We start from the raw sequence: 16434 nt of genomic DNA, 5'->3' as shown, positions 1-16434 counted from the left end.
GTGCTCCAGTGACTCAGCAGCGTCAGCATGTGCAAAAGTTTGTGCACTGGAGCCCCACCTTGTTCTATAGTAGTTGGGTTCTTAACTTGTTCTTCACTGCCCTTAAATTCGTCTCCAAATCTTTGAATCAGTTTTTGTTGGAGATCTAGGTACATAGCAGTTCAGTCTGCTATGTTTGACTGAAGGTCCTTGATCTTGGAATCTTTATTAGAGTTGCTAGCTTCAAGTTCTTGAATACGCACATATTTTATAATTGAATCTTGTTCGAGTTCAAAAACTCGACGTTGAAGAGCTTGTACATCAACGAGAGCATATTTAAGAACAACCCCCTTTCCTTTATTTTGAAAATAAGTTTCTTGCATGGCGAGAATCTGAGCAAGCTTCTCGAAGGCACTAGAGCTTGACTGACCCTGAATGGTTGGGTCAGATGATCCAGATGGGGCATCAGTATGTGAAATATCAGCCTCATCAGTATATGGAATATCGGCCTCAAAGTCAAACTCATGAGCAATGTCATCAACATTTTGTTCATAAGTTTAAGGCTCAACAATAGATGGACTAGGGTTAACATGAGTCCCAGAAACATCTGACTCATGTTGATGTGGTTGTTTTTGGCTTGTTGTAGTTGGTGATGGTATTGTTGTTGGTGTTTCAGAGATCAGAATGCTTGGTCTTGGATCTTTCTTTCTTCTTTTTCGATGAATAAGATCAGCGTTTGATACTTCTGGAATGTCTTCATCTTGATTTTCAGCAACTGTTTGAGGAGGCTTCAAAGAAATTGACTGAAGTAATTCTTTGAACTTCTCAAAAATCTTGTAACTGTTCAGCAGATGGATCAGTCTCCGTTTCACAGTATTCGGACTCTATATTTTGTTCATTAGTCTCTTCATCTTCATCATCAGAACTGATCTCAAGTGCAGCAGAACGCCTCTGAACTGGCGTCACATGCTCTTCAGTAATTTGAGCTCTGATTGGTACAGTATCTGTTTCAGCAAAACGACCAAACTTAACCAGATTGTGAAGACCTTGGTACATAAGAAACATCTCTTTCTTATTTCCCTTCAAGTTGCTCATCATCTCATCGAAAATGAACTTAGAATAGTTGTAATTTCAATCCATGATCAGAGAAACTATAGCCGACATCTGAGTGTGGCTAATCTCATCGGATCCTCCTTTTCGTCCCGACAAACACGTAAAGAACGTGTATATCAAAAACCTCCAATACGGGTGAAATAACTTCTTGATTGCAGGAGGCTAGGATCCCCCGTAGCCCCTTCTTGCAAGGACCTCAGAAACACCAGCAGTCGTGTATTCTGTTAAGTAATCAGGTTGATCCCCAAATGAGAGAACTTCACGTATAATGGCCTCTGTGATTATGACCGACTTCTTTTTCACCTTGGAGTGCAAAGAAGCAACTTCACCTAGTCCTCGTTAGTTGATCGAAGCATTGTTCCAGAATTCGGTGATCGTCTTCTTGCAAATGATAGGATTTTCTCGTCAGGCGTTAGAAATCTGACAGGTGTTGAGACCAACGATCATAGACTTGAACTCCTTGTGTGACAGTGGTGGATTAAATAGGTATCTCGCTATATTATGAGTATCAACAAATTTTAAAGGAGCCTGATCAACCATTACTGCAACAAACGAGTCAAGTTAGCAAGTGTTTACATAACTTGAATAATGAATATAAGCTTATGAACACAATTGTTAATTTCTTAAACGTTTAGGACCAAATGTGAGAAAAATAAATTGTTGGGACCATAAATGAAATTTAATCATGAATTATGAAGGTTTTCGGTCCAAAGAAACTGTTTTCTGTCCATCTGAGGAGATTTCGGTCAAATAATGTATTTTCTGTCCGTAAATGGTCAAAGGTGAGAGTTCTCGGTCAAACTGTGAGTTCTCTGTCCAAAATTACCAAGAACAAGGTGTTCTCGGTTAACTATAAGAGATCTCGGTCAACAAAGTCAACCAAGAACTCTTGGTTTGACCAAGAGTTTTCGGTCAAACTAATCTGGAAAGGAAAACCCTTGAGTTCTGCCTTGTGATTTGTGTCATCTTCTCTAGAAGAGCCAAAATCACTATGGATCAAGAAAAAAAACCTACAACTAACTTATAAAACCCCACTAATGATCTCAAACAAGTCGAATGTCCAACATAATACAAGTTTATTATATATTTCATCAAACAAAGACCAAGCAAGCGTCGATATCACATCTTAGTCAAAACCTTAGATATCGAACACATCATACGTCGATCCTTTACCTGTTATTGAACAAAGAGCAATCAAAAGCCAAGAACACCTTCTATTAGATTAGTAAAAAGAATAGGGTTTTCGGCCAAGGATAATTGAGTGTAAAGATATTTTGGGAATAATATCAATAATGGAGAGTTAAAAGGTTTTTATATCCCAGAGTGTAGATGGGCCGAGTACCCAGTTGGACCCTAATCCATTAAAACAAGCCCAAACCAAATTCAAACGTCCCGAGAACCCAACTGGATCCCAATCCAATAAGACCAGCCCAAACCAGATATTTGGCCCAAAACAATTTCACGCAATCTGTAAACAAACTTTAGGCCCAACACATTTTAACCAGAAAAAAAATATCCATTTTAAAGCACTTGTTTCGATGAGAGTAATTTTTTAGATGAAAATTTAAATAAAATAAAATAATTAAAGTTAAACAAAATAGCTAAAATAAAAGGAAAACTAAAAGAAACACAAAAATAACATGAAACAACAGTCTTCTTATAATTGATCAAATCTTATAATTTATCAAATTTAGGAACAAATTTCAGTTTTCGATAGAAATACCGCCTTTTATGAAAAGATCCGAACATGGAATCTTATTGATTAAGGTACTTTCACAAGGATTCATGTTCAGCGTTATTATGGCATAAAGAAATAGGTTGATGGTAGGTATAACGGATTTAGCATGATTTTCATTGCGTCAGTGATATGGATTAGGTTCAATTAGGCATAAATCTTAGATGGACATCACTTATGGACCTTTGATGCCTCATATCTCTTCTCAAATCATATTTGGCTTTCCCCAGATCACCCCAATTTGACTTCAACCCCCTACTGGTTGATCAAAAATTTATATAAAGCAATAAAAAATTAAAGCTTTAAGGTTGAACGTTGTACTTAAATGCCTTGTTGGTGCATTTTGTGATTGTCGCTATGCAATTCCGACTAGTTGGGTGAAGTTTTGGAAGGAGCCAACTTCACATGTTGGTGAAGTTAGAACAACTTCACATGTTAGTGAAGTTAGGACAACTTCACGTGTTGGTGAAGTTAGGAACAACTTCACCTGTTGGTGAAGTTAGGACAACTTCATTATAGGCCCAAGCACAAGCCCGCGAGTTTGTGTATCTATATATCCGTGTGTCATGTTTAGGGTTTGCAATCCAAAAAAAGTTAGTAGTTAAATTGTTCAATTGTTTAGTTGCATAGAGAGAAAAAGAAAGAGAAAGTCGTGTGGGCAGACCCGAGGTAGAGCTCACCTCGGGTCGGCCGTGTTTTGTTTTCTCGTTCGGTATGTAATGCATTTTGATTAATATATAAAGGATCTACAGATTTGTTTATTTCATCCGTGTGTATGTTTGTGTTTATTCGTGTTCTTCGTCTCCTACACCATTAAAACAAGTCTAGGAGGATTCCACACTCCTAGACAACGTGCGGATCTCGTATCGATCACCATCACACCTGGGACTTACAAGTGGTATCAGAGCCTTAGGTTCTTATGCTATGGTTCGAGATCTGCGTTTTGGTGTTTTTGGCACGTTTCAGATCTGATTTTGGTTGGGGAAGACGGAAACTGCGAAGTTATAGGGTTTTGACGAAGTTGTCGATCGAATTTTAGGGTTTTGACTAAGTTAGTTGGTGGCGAAGTTATAGCCAGACGAATTTATATCCAGGCGAAGTTATAGCCAGGCGAAGTAAAAGTCAGGTGAAGTTAATGCCAGGCGAAGTTAAAGTTTGGAGAAGTTAATGCCAGGCGAAGTTAAAGTTTAGCGAAGTTAATGAAGGGTGAAGTTATCAGCTGGTGAAGTTAAAGACGGGTGAAGTTATCAGGTGAAGTTCCCAGGCGAGGTTATACAATGTTCACCCGTAGGTCAGTCTAACGATATGTTTTCCTTTCCTCACACGTTCAAGATAAGATAATAAAAAAAAAAACAAGAAATTTTCTTGAACGCAAATTTTTATATGTCATTCATATGAAGAGAGGATCATTGAGGAAAAATTTGGTGACAATATTTTTTTGGAGTTGACCAACTGAAGAAAGTCAAATTTTGTTCGGGTTTTCGTCATTATTGGATCGTGTTCAAAGCATATTATTTATGTTATTTTCAAGGCGTTTGAGACTTGGATCTTGAAAACGTGGGATACGAGCATCCGAGATGCTTATTTATTAAGGTGATAATTTTTGAACAAGTTGGATTTAATTAGGAATTAAATTGTTTAAACTCTCAACCTGAAAACATGGGATACGAGTATCTGGGATACTTATTTATTAGGGGTGAGCTACTTAAATAATTTCTTTCTCGGAAATAATAAGAAAGTCATTTGATCGTTATCCCTAGTGATTGAAGATGCTTATGCTTTATCGGGTTGATTCGTGAAGATGAGAGACATGGTTCAACGAAGTTTTTGATATCCTAAGTCAAGGGGGGTGATTGTAAGGCCAATTTTAGTGGCTTGCAATATCAAATGAGGAAACCCGTTATATATTAACGGTCAAGTGTGTTAGATTCTGTCAAGGTGGTTTTGTGATGAAACTGATCACTTGCTGTTGAGTAGTTGAAGATTGAACCTTATCATACTAACCGAATGGTTGAGATGATCGATTAGGCACCGGGATGCAGGTCAAAGATCTCGATAGATATAATTCAGAGGGGCTTTCACTGAAGGGGAGATCTGATATGGAAGACGCTGGGTGATTGGTATATTTGTGAAGCTACAAGACAGTTTCAGACACTGCTGGATGAAGACAGGATTGATGTTGCGTATATATGTGAAGTTCAACCTTGAAGATCACATTGCAATGTCTGAAGATCGTGTCTTACCAGGAGAAGAACCCAGAAGATCATCAGTTAAGGGGGAGTCTGTTGGTGCATGTTTTGTAAAAGATGATCTTTTATGTTTGTTAGAATTGAGAGCAACGGTCAAGGGGGAGTCTGTTGGTGCATTTTGTGACCGTCGCTATGCAATTCAGACTAGTTGGGTGAAGTTGTGGAGGGAGCCAACTTCGCGTGTTGGTGAAGTTAGAAAAACTTCACGTGTTCGTGAAGTTAATACAACTTCACGTGTTGGTGATGTTAGATATGACAAACTGAAATTTTTTTTCTTACTCTTTCAGACACTCATCACGACTTGACTCTAATTTTCGGGACGAAAATTCTTTAACATGGGAATGATGTGACAATCGTCAATTTCAGGTTAACTCCGTTAACTCAACTCCGCCAATTCAAACTTAAGATCACTAAATCTATAACGCACACTTCATTACATTTAAACTGGGGGTTTAAATGACGCTTAACACTTACTACATGTGTAGTCTTTCGGGATTTGCACCGAAACGCAAACGAGTTGACGCAAACGATTGATGAATAAACGAAAAACGTCAAAACAATAATTATGTGATAATTATGTGTTAACATATGTGTTACTTGATTATATTGTGTGTAATGCTAGACAAGAAATAAGAACTAAGTTAGTTAAGTCAGAAAAACAACACTTGAAAGTAGAGGGACTTGAGTGTAACTTGTATATCTATAAATATATCATTAACTTAACCCTAACTATTATTATTATTATAAACCCAACCCCGATCGGAACCCTCCCACCCCAAAACCTTGGCTGCCGTCCACTTTGCACACACATACATCAAGAAATCAAGCTTGTGATTGAAGAACTAGGTGCTAGGAAGAACGTTAGAGAGAGTTTTTCGGTGACGCGCATCTTGGTGATTTATTTTGGGAAATTCTTCGCAAACAGTGAGTTTCACTTTCCCCTCTTTAAACTGTTTTCAAACGCTTTTTACTTGGGGGAGATAACATACTCCACAACGCATTTAAGATTTTGTTATAAATTATATATAACTTGTAAAGGCTAAGTGGCAAACGAAATATTTGAAGTCCTACACATCGAAACGGTTAATATTTAGAATAGCGAGTCACTGTTGAGTAGTACTACTGGGTTTGACAAACCCCACCCAACGCTAAACTCGACTGGATGTCGAGCGGGTGTAATTTTGGCTAACACGTACCATGGTCTGGAGGACCTGGTGACAAGGCACTTACTAAACGAGTCAGCTTCGGTGTCGAACACTTAGTAATACTTGTTGTATAGATTAGCTACCTATCGATATATAATTTGACATAACACTATCTGGTAACGCAAAACGCCGTAACGTGGTTACGCAAAACGCTTAACGCAAAACGCCGTAACGTGGTTACGCAAAACGCTTAACGTAAAACGCTGAACGCAAACGCTAAACGATTTATTTTATATAACTTGTGAACTCACCAACCTTGTGTTGACACTTTTAGTATGTTATTCTCAGGTAGCCGAGGCGGGCGCGCGGTTTAGGAACATGCATTGATTGAAAACGCTTTTGTCCTGCAAACTTATTTTTAACGATTATCTTTGGTTTTAAGTCGTCCTGCGTGACGCAACTTTTGATTAAAGGTTTTTTTTTTACGCTTCCGCATTTAATTACTCGTAAACGTTTTCATGGTTTTGAAACCTTATTTTATGGTTTGTGTAGGTTCCCTGGACGGATCTCACGAGATATCTCGATATACACAGGTGCGGAATCCCTGTGTAGATCGTTACGGACGTAGAACACAAATCACACGAACACACGTCAAACACACGTTATATATTAGCTCAAACACACGTGACGAATATCACAGTTACAGACACGTTACAGCTGAATAACCAAACAACCGAACACTCGAACAACCTAAAACCAATCTCTCTTAAACAAGCCGTAACATCTAATATAAATACACGACAACTTCGCCTCAGGCGAAGTTGTCCATAACTTCGCTTGTTCAACAAGTTCGCCTAGGCGAACTTGTTGACAACTTCGCTTGAACAAAAACATAAATAACATTACAGACTCGATTACAGACACTAGACTATGAACTACTGACATTTATGCACCAACAGACTCCCCCTTGGCAGTAGCTTCATATCTTGATCTTTCAGCATCTGTCTTGTAATCCTGTATCTTCACGCGTGCACTCCTTCTCTAACACACACCGACACAACTCGTTGATACTTTCTTGCTTCGTCCTTCCAAGCTGGAATATAAAAGATTTTCTTCTCGTTAAGCACCTTCAGATCAGCTTGCGATAAGTTAACAAGATGCATCGGATCGTAAACTCTAAGAATCTCTTGTTCATCCTCATCTTCCATCACTGCCTCCGCTGTCTCACAATCAACGAACCACCACTTTAGTTCTTGAGCACATCCTTGGGCATAAGCTTCATCGGTACTTCTTTAAGGCACCGGATTGGTTTATACTTCATAACCATCCAAGGCTTTCCATCAGCTCTCAAACCTCTATCCTTGTCTTCAACAAGTTTCCCTTTCTGTGGTTTCAACAGCTCAAACTTCTTTTCCTTTATGCTCTCTTTCCATACGATTTTCCCTATGACTCTAGCCATATTATCGTCACTTCGATTGATCAACCCCAATCTGGCTAAGTCTTTAACCTCACACTCAGGCAGTGTGTTTAACGATCTCAACATTCTTCTAAGGTACTGAACTCCATCATATCGTTTAATCACGAAGAGCCGCAACTGCTCATCATAAATCCAGCATATAATCCCTTTCTTTGCTTCAGCATAGCCCTTAATATTGTAACTCTTTTTGAACATGGTAGGGACTGCCGGTTTCTTCGTTTTGACGAACCATTGAGCGTATCCTTCCTTCCACCTCGGCTGCTCTTCCCATTCAGTATCTTCAACTGCCGTCTGATCACCCATATCGGCCTTCTCAACCTCTGGAATGTCATGTTCGACATTTTCCTCTACTATCTCTCCTTCCTCAATCTCATTCTCAATCTCAATCTGCTCACCGATCTTCTCAATCACATCACTCGGCAGCACATCCTCATCAAACAATATATCATCGCTGAACATATCATCATCTAGTTCTTTCAACGCATCAATCACGTCATCACCTATATTCTCATCATCAACCAACACCACATCATCACCACCAGAACCACCAGCCGCGTCGGCAGACTCCCCCTGAGCTATGGAAGTACCAAGAGCTTGAGAAGTTCTTGGCAGCTCACCACCTGCATCTTTCGATGCATTGGGATCATCGTCTCTGTCGTTTCTCTTCTTCGTCCTGAGCTCGTCGCCTTCACAGCTCATCTCCCCCTGAGATGCCAAGAACTCCTTCAAGGCATCTATAATTTTCCCATGCTTAACCAGAAGGGATGACTGTAGTTGATTTTCTTCTACTAGGCGTTGAATAGTCACAGATTGCTCTGCCACGATCCGCTCTAGTGAAGCTATTCTCTCTGAGTCTGAAGTAAGCGTAGGCGAGACATCAGAAGCAGGCGTAACCGCAGGTGGTACCATACCTGATAACCCTGCAGTAGTGACGACCGTTGACTCTACAAATCGTGCAGCAACCACCGACTGAGTAAGCGTTGGAGGTGGTAGAGACACAATCTCCGGAGTCGACATCTGGATAGTAGTGGTAGATGGAATGCCAGCAGATGATGTAGCCACCACGGGAACATCCGCAGTGCTTATACTTGTAACATGTACAGAAGTAGGAACGATAGACATACCAGACAGTGCAGCCGGAGCGAAACGTACCATTCTTGAAGTCTCTCCAGCTCCCATACCTGCACCTGTCCTTTCCCGTCTTGAACGTCGTATCAGCTTATGTATATCTTCTTCCTCTTCTGACTCATCATCATCCTCCGTCCTCTTTCTTTTCCCAAACGTTCTCTCTCGAGACACCATCAACCGTCTCCCCTCATTCATGATCTCATCCAAATCTGAGTCAGCCATCGACGTTGCTGCTCTAGTAACACTCACACCCGAACCCTGTACAGCAGAGACCTGCACCTCTTCCAGCGGATCAACTCGGTCCATATCAAAGTAATATTGACCACCAAATACTTCATCAAGATCAATATTCTCCTCAGCCGTCACAACAGGCACAGCAGATGCAGCTTGAGTTGCTCTTTCCTGTCGCGGTTGAGGATCTTTGAACTCGTCCCCACCAGCAGGAACATACTCTGGGTTGATTAAAAACCCAAACAGTGGAGTATGCCTTGGACGCAGCTCAGGCTTGCTCCTCACACTCGAAGTGCGGCATTGAGCGAAGATACGCTTGCTCACAGATTCCACGTATCTGATCGGGCGTCGTTGAGGTAGATTCGGAGCCACATGATCCAGGATCATCTGGATGAATCTCGGATACATAATAAACCTCTCACGAGCCATCGCTCTCCTCTGTCTATCGATCTCGTAAAAGACCATATGACTAAAACTATAGCGTTTATTGTAAGTCAGTGCAGTTATTGCAGACTGCATGGTCGCACCCATACCGTCAGTGCCCGCCTTCCTCCCAGACATGCAAACTATCATAACGTGCATGAGGAAGCGCCACTGATCAAGCAGAAAACCCTTCCGTCTCTGTGTATCGCCTAATGGACCAGAATAGCCCATTCGGAGAAACGCTCCATCACGAAACGGAGCCACAAACTCAGTTGGGTCGTCCCTCGTCTCTTCTCCAAACCGTAACGCCACCCGAATCTGTTCAGAATTGAACTGAACCTGTTGATTGTTCACAGTCGCTCGCATGACCGGGGGCTCAACACGACAATCGTATTCTACCGTCTGCCAAAAGTCTTCGATATTTGGTAAGGATATCGGCAGAGTCGTCGTGATAGCATGAAAAATCCTCGAGCGTATGAGGAAAGTAATAATCTCGCGGTAATCATCAACGCCGCTCGCTTCCGGGTCAAGGGTGATGTACATATTGTGACCCGGGAAAAATTGCCTCTGATTGTCACCGTCGTCTCCTCCTGCACCTCCAGCACCAGCTACTGCGGCCATATCTGCAACAAACGAACCAAGTTAGTTAAACATTAAGACTTAGCACAAGTTCGCTTTGTTACCATGAGCGAAGCTGTGATAAACTCTTTATAGGCGAAGTTAAAGGTGGGGCGAAGTTGGGAACAACTTCGCTTCAGCTTTAAGTTCGTCTATTTAACATTCAGTAAAATTGATCTAGGCGAAGTTAATGTTAATTTCGCCTCATCACAACATCGCCTCAGGCGAAGATAAGCCTCAGGCGAAGTTACGGATAACTTCGCCTAAACCTTAAGTTCGCCTGAATGCCAAGGGGGAGTCTGTTGGTGCATGAATGTCAGTAGTTCATAGTCTAGTGTCTGTAATCGAGTCTGTAATGTTATTTATGTTTTTGTACAAGCGAAGTTGTCAACAAGTTCGCTTAGGCGAACTTGTTGAACAAGCGAAGTTATGGACAACTTCGCCTGAACATATCAGGCGAAGTTGTCGTGTATTTATACTCAAGCCTACGGCTTGGTTTAGGGTTAATCAGTTAATCGTTTTAATCGTTCATTTGGTTATCGAGTTTGTTCGGTAACGTGTGTTTTGTAATAGTGATATTTACATCACGTGAGTTCGGTTATAATATATAACGTGTTTCGTGTATTCGTGTGTTTGTGTTCTATACTCGTAACGATCTACGCAGGGATTCCGCACCTGAGTAGACCGCGATATCGAAAACCCGAATTAGTCACATTTTTGAATTTTAAATGGTTTTCATTTTTAGGAGTATGATAATTACTATTAGGTCTATTCTCAGCTTTAGTAGGCCTTACACCTCTGAATCGCTGCTTCAGAGGGCAATTTGCAACAAGATGTCCTAATTGATTACATCTAAAACAACACCTATGCTCAACCTTTTTATCAATCGGTGTTTTAGATGTCGAGGCTATATTACCGCCCATTCGTCTCACATATGGTGGGACGTACGGGTTTAGTGGAGTACTCTTTTTATTCATTTTATCTTTTTCTCCACTCTTGGGTAATACAACCTCCTCTTTTGCCTTACCAGTCTCGGATGACTTATCCGAATCTGACGAGACTGGACTTTGAACAGAAATTTCAACACTTGAAACAGGCGAACTTGTTTCGCCTCTACTAACATTTGGTTCTTTAACAGTTACCTTAATTGGCACTGTCTGAGCAACCTCAAAATCAACAGATTTCTGAACACTAGGGTTAAAAGTGTAATTGTGATTGTACGGTGGTGGAACCTCGTGATAACCGATTCCTCCTTTCTTAGTAAAGGAACCTTGATCACTAACAAGGTGATCAAGAATAGCAGAAGAATTTCTGAACTGCTCCAGTTTTCGATTCAGTTCCACCACTTTCACCTGGTGGTCAGCAATCTGTTTCTCTCTCTCAGCAATTAGTTTGGTCTTTTCTTCCAAAACCTCATAACTTAAATCAATCACTTCAATTTTTTCAGCAAGTTTAGTTTTCAAACTTTTCACATCTTTTTCACACGCTTTTATTTTAATTTTATAATTATTTTCTCTTGATTTAGTAAAGTGATGATCTTCTTTTAAGGTTTTAAATTCAGCGTCCAACCTAACATACTGATCGGTTATGGTTGCTAGTTGCTCAGACAAGTTCTCACATTTTGAACATGTAGTTTTAGAGCATACCTCGGAGATCTTGTCATTAACGTCTGCCATAAGAGCCTTTTCTTCTCCGGCAGCCTTCTCATTTTCTTCTGTTTCGACCTTTGCCAAATTTGCCTGCTCGAAAGATTCTTTAGAAAGCAGGTTCCAGTTGTATTCTCCATCTGCTCTGGACATCATCGCACTGTAATCTTTTCTACCCTCACTTTGCTGTGGAGACCTACCCTGACTTCGTTCCACACGCTCATTCCTGCATTCTTTTGCAAAGTGACCGTTTTGTTGACAATTGTAGCACCTTACCTTTGACTTGTCGAACCCTGGTCTTCCTCCGACAAACTTTCTACCGGTCTTATTCATAAACCTCTTCACCCTCCTTACAATCATGGCCATCTGCCATTGTAGATCCATTTCTTCCATATCGTCAGCATCAATCTGATCGTAATCTTCATCCAACATAGCTGGATCAACAATCTTTCCTTGAATATAGTTCTCATAGGAAGCAATGAAAGAAGCATAGAGGCCAAACTGCTCTTCAGCAGACTTGACACTCATAGGCATCTTGGAGTAGTTGTTGCTGGGAGCACTTGAAGAGCAACTACTCTTGCTTGCCTGGGGTTGAGAACCACTAGATCCAGCTGCTACATAGCAAACATCCCCATTTGTGTTAACTGACACATGCCCCTCATGTGATGAGTTGGGGCCCGACTCTCCCTTCGAGTAGTAAGCAGCCGATTCAGTCTTTGATCCTGAGCTAGTGTTGACTTTAGCTCCATACATACTTGGATCTTGAACCTGATCCATAGATGTCTCCTTTCTTACCATGTTAAGCTCAAAGGTCCTGAGCTTGTTGACTGTCGTTTCGAGATCATAAGTGGGAAAGTCCTTGTCTTCCCTCATCAGCACAGTGTACATCTCCCATTTTGGTGGGAGAGCATCCAGAAGCTTCTCAACCATCTCTTCTTCTCTGTAAGAAATGGAGTAGTTGCTCAGTTCAGTCATCAGATGATAATATCGAGTGATGATATCATCTAATGATTCATTCTTCAAATACTTGAAGACTGAGAACTGGGTTTTGAGCAGTTTTATTTTTGAAGCCCGGATTCCTACATTTCCTTCAAATCTGCTCTCAAGGGCTTCCCAAAGCTCCCTTGCTGAAGTGTACTTCCTAAAAGTATGAAGGATCTCCTGTGGAAGAGCCATGGTAATAGCAGCATGAGCCTTGCTCTCAGCCTCATACATCTTCTTCTCTTCTTCTTCCATTTTACTATACTTCTTGATTTGGTCACGACCTTCATACTCCATAATTGGTGGAATATAACCATCTTGGATGCATACCCACATCTTCGCATCCTGGTATTTGACGTACTGTATGAACCGATCCTTCCACGCAACGAAATCGGTTCCCTTCAGTAATCTTGGGGCCTTGGTAGCTGACCCTGCTTCAACTTCCATCTTTACCAACTCAGAGATGTTGATCGACGACATCTTTCCCGAAAAGTAAGAAACCTGTAAAAATAAGAAATTTTTTTTTTTTTTTTTTTTTTAAGTACCGAAGGCGAAGTTACGGATAACTTCGCTTGAAGTAGGCGAAGTTGTAGAGAACTTCGCTGAAGAACTTCGCTGATTAACTTCACTGAGATAAGCGAACTTAAGAGGTAGGCGAAGTTGTAGAGAACTTCGCTTGAGAAGGCGAACTTGAGAAGGTAGGCGAAGTTGTGGATAACTTCGCTTAACCTTATATCTTCGCCGAAACCCTACGAACAGTGACGGCAACTTCGCCTGATGAACACGAAGGTTTTTGAAGATCTGGAATCTGGATTTAACAAGGTTTTTGATGGTGCAAAGGCTTGAATACTGTGGTAGTAGGTAAGATTGACTTAGAAACACGAAAACACGTCCCGCGAATAGTCGAAACGGGACGAAATCTATACCCGCGTGAATATCCCGAACCTCACAATCGAGCAAAAGCTCTGATACCAATTGTAGGTTCCCTGGAAGGATCTCACGAGATATCTCGATATACACAGGTGCGGAATCCCTGTGTAGATCGTTACGGACGTAGAACACAAATCACACGAACACACGTCAAACACACGTTATATATTAGCTCAAACACACGTGACGAATATCACAGTTACAGACACGTTACAGCTGAATAACCAAACAACCGAACAACCTAAAACCAATCTCTCTTAAACAAGCCGTAACATCTAATATAAATACACGACAACTTCGCCTCAGGCGAAGTTGTCCATAACTTCGCTTGTTCAACAAGTTCGCCTAGGCGAACTTGTTGACAACTTCGCTTGAACAAAAACATAAATAACATTACAGACTCGATTACAGACACTAGACTATGAACTACTGACATTTATGCACCAACAGTTTGATTATAACTGATGAATCCGATCCTGCCAGTTCACACCCTCTGACGGTAAAACTCCGTTAGTGGATTTTGAGGGTGTGACAGATTGGAATCAGATCCATTGGTTATAGCGAACTAGAAGCTGCATGCATACTGGACTATAACCGCGACGACCCATTAGTTATAATGATACGCACTGCATAGGTTGTGTAGTCTTGTAATCTTATATCTTTACCTCTTTCACTCATACGCGCGCGCATACACGGCTTACCTGTAGGAATGTCGACGCCACCCCCATCATCATCCGATTCGATGACGCATGCTCACGGGAAGGAACCGTAGTTACCTACCGCCTCACCACCCCGCGTAGTCCCGAAACTCGAAGCTCCTGCACCGAAGAGGTACCGCCTATCCGGAGGCATTTACGAAAACGACGTTAGCTAGGATTGGTACCCTAACATGATCAGACGTATGGTCTATCGCGAACAAGTTCCCCCGTTGCCTCACCCGAACCACCCTGCTTATCCCAACACCCTACCACCCATAACCGAACCTGTAGAGAGAGTTCTCGCAGCTGTTGTTTCATGCTTGGAGCGTGACGTGGGTTACATGTGCCATACGAGGGAGAACATTTCCAGAATGTTAAAAGACGGAACCGAGACTAAGGAGGAGATTGCCCGCATTGCAGCGGCAATGAAAGAAATACAAGAGACTAGCGATCAACAGATTAAGGTTATGATGAAGATGCAAGCTGAGGTGATAGACTTGAAAGAGCAACACCAAGAAGCAAGGACCCGAACCGAGATAGCTCTAGAGCGTTGCGATGTCATACAAATGCAACTTGCTCAGAACGCAGCCGAACCTGAGGCAGAGCCTGAGGCCGAGCCTGGGGCAGAGCCTGAAGTGGAACCTGAAGAAGACCCCGAAGAGGAGCCTGAGGAAGATCCCGAGGAAGATCCCGAGAAGGAACCCAAAGAAGAACCGGAGGAAGAACCGGCTGAGGGAGAGGCACACTCAGAGGTGTCCTCGGATGACGACATCTAGTGATGATGACACTTAGATGGAGGGGTTGTCTCCATCCAAACTATTATTTTTCTATGATTTTAAGGATTGATTGGAAATACTTTGTAGCGAATACAATGGTTTTAATCATGAAATATTTTTAGACTAATATGTGGTTGTGATGTGATGTTGTTTCTTATTTCTTTCTTACCTATCTTTTTATTACATGTATGGTGTGTTGTATATGAAAGAAAAATTCATGTTTAACATTTTATACTGTGATTCTAGGAAATGGCTGGAAGAAACGCTGGACGAGGACGTGGTAACATCAGCTTGACTGCAGCTGAACTTCAAACTCTGCTGAACGACCATGTTGCGGCCGCTTTAGCCGCACACGTTCAGAATCAAGCTGGAGGTCCGAGTGGAACGTGTACCTTCAAGAACTACCTTGACTGCAAGCCCAGTACGTTTAAGGGCACTGAGGGAGCTATAGGCTTCTTGCGTTGGGCTGAGAAAGCCGAGTCGGCCTTTGAGATGTGTAATTGTCCCCCTGCCAGTAGGGTCAAATTCGCTGCTGGGACACTTGAGGATTCCGCCCTCACTTGGTGGAATTCAAACGTCCAGATCCTTGGGTTGGAACTGGCTAACGCGATGAACTGGGAGGAGTTCAAAAACATGATGCGAGAGGAGTATTGTCCGAGAGAAGAGATTTCAAAGTTAGAATCAGAATTTTGGTCGTTGAAGATGGTGGGTTCGGAAATCGAAGCCTACACTACTCGTTCGCACGAGTTGGCTGTGATGTGTCCGCGGATGGTGGATCCGCCGAGCAAAAGGATTGAAATGTACATTGATGGATTAGCACTTCAGATTCAGGGCATGGTGACGTCTTCCAGGCCAGCCACGATCCAACAAGCGTCCGTTTAGCTCACAAACTGACGGATCAGGCTGTGACCTAAGGTGCGTTACCACCTAGGGGTTCGACCGTTAAAGCCCGTGACAACCAGAGTAACGACAATAACAGCAACAGCAACCCGAACAGCGGGAAGAGGAAGTTTGACAACACCAGATCTTCATCCTCGAACCTCCCACCGCAACAACACTACCGTAAGCCCGAATTCACTCGGAGTTTTAACACTCAGAATCACAACAACAACAACGGTAGCGGGCAGGTTTCGAGCGGATATGCTGGGAACTATCCAAAGTGCAACAGGTGCAACTATCATCATGTTGGCCAGTGTGACCGTGCCAAGTGTCAGAGATGCGAAAAGATGGGTCACCAAGCGAAAGAATGTAGAGGAGACCTTGCGGCAAAGGGTGCTCCTAAGCCACCTATGACGACGAAAGGAT

This window comes from Bidens hawaiensis, unplaced genomic scaffold (assembly GCF_021521415.1).
Source record: "Bidens hawaiensis isolate Kalapana, Puna unplaced genomic scaffold, B.hawaiensis_p1.1 tig00002265_1, whole genome shotgun sequence".
NCBI classification, from domain to species: domain Eukaryota; kingdom Viridiplantae; phylum Streptophyta; class Magnoliopsida; order Asterales; family Asteraceae; genus Bidens; species Bidens hawaiensis.
This window is presented reverse-complemented; position numbering follows the sequence as displayed.